Genomic DNA, 1,504 nt, shown 5'->3' on the forward strand with positions numbered 1-1,504 from the left:
TTTGTTTTAAATTAAGACTTGTGTAACATTTGTTATCATTCTTATTTTTACCATGTTAATGGAGGGAGGAAGAAAAAATAGTAACGGCTTCAAGAACAGGCCAAAAAATATCGGCTGCAGTGTTGTTTTAGTCACTCTGTATTTATGTTTTTTTTTGTTATGTTAGATGGGTTATAATGGTGCAACTTCAAACTAACATGTAAAATTCTTTTATGCTATTTTAACCAGACTGTACCTGGCTGCAATGCATTTCAATGAAAATGCACATCTGCAGGKWACTACCTCATCTGGAGAGCCCATGTAGATTATTCTTTCCCAAGTTCAAGAAGGGAGAAGGCACAGCAAAGCCTATCAGAACTCCTGAAACCCTAAGTAAGTCTTACCACATTAGTCACTTTCAGTATGCCAACTTGATTTCAGTAAATCAAAATTATTCATACTTTAATTATGTCTCCCTTATTCAAAGTCGTGTCACAAGGGCATGTGACGTGAAAGTGTTGAATGAGAAACTTTTCCTCACAATGTTGAACAAAAATTACAAAAATAAGTGACACTTTACTGTTTCTACTATGCAAAGAATGTACATTTTAATGTTGTTGATGTTTTCCAGACTGCGCTGTGGATTCATCTCCAGTTGTCACAGACAAGGCCAGCATCTCCACACCACCTCCTGATGCATGCGTCTTCACTACACATCCTGATGCCACATCTTCACACCACCCTCTGCACCACATCTGAACTCAGTCCACACCCAGTGGGAGGACCCTTCTCAACAGGATCACACATACTTGCACACATCTCGCAGAAAGGACATGCAGGATAAGATGACTCAGTGTGATGAGGTTGCATATTTGTGACCCATCATATCAAAATGAGGATTAAGTCAAATTTGGTCAAAATGACCTAATTACATTTTCAGATTCTTGGCTTTAAAAGCTACATTTTGATACCTGGATCATTCTGATATCATAATTAAATCCATGTATATGACTAAATTTGTCTTGTTGGTCACAATAATACAAAAATATTTGGTCTGAATCCTAATTTGATGTCATTTTAATTAGGAATTTTTGATGTCTTTTTTAAAGAGGAAACCTCAAATTATATTTGAATATTGAGATTTCCCAGCTAAAAAAAAAACAACACTTTACTAGCTCACAGGGAAAATCTCAAAAATTTGTCGTTTTTCCTCAATATCTGTTTTTTTTGTTGCTACTGTTCAAAATAGTGCTTCAAAATTTTGTTTTATGATTATATTTCAGACAATTCATTCAACTGATATATTGATAAGACTTTTATTCATTATATTTTGACAAAATGCAATTTTTGTTAACATTTTAGTCAAAACACTATATTTTATATTTACCTAATTTCCCTCTGGGATCAATAAAGTATATTTGAATTGAATTGAATTGAATTGCCTATTTCTCCATACACCACTTTTGGACTTAATCCTCGTTTCGATGTGATGGGTCGCATTTCATTCTATAAAAAAATTCAGGAT

The sequence above is a fragment of the Austrofundulus limnaeus genome, unplaced genomic scaffold (genome assembly GCF_001266775.1).
Source record: "Austrofundulus limnaeus strain Quisiro unplaced genomic scaffold, Austrofundulus_limnaeus-1.0 Scaffold430, whole genome shotgun sequence".
Lineage (NCBI taxonomy): Eukaryota > Metazoa > Chordata > Actinopteri > Cyprinodontiformes > Rivulidae > Austrofundulus > Austrofundulus limnaeus.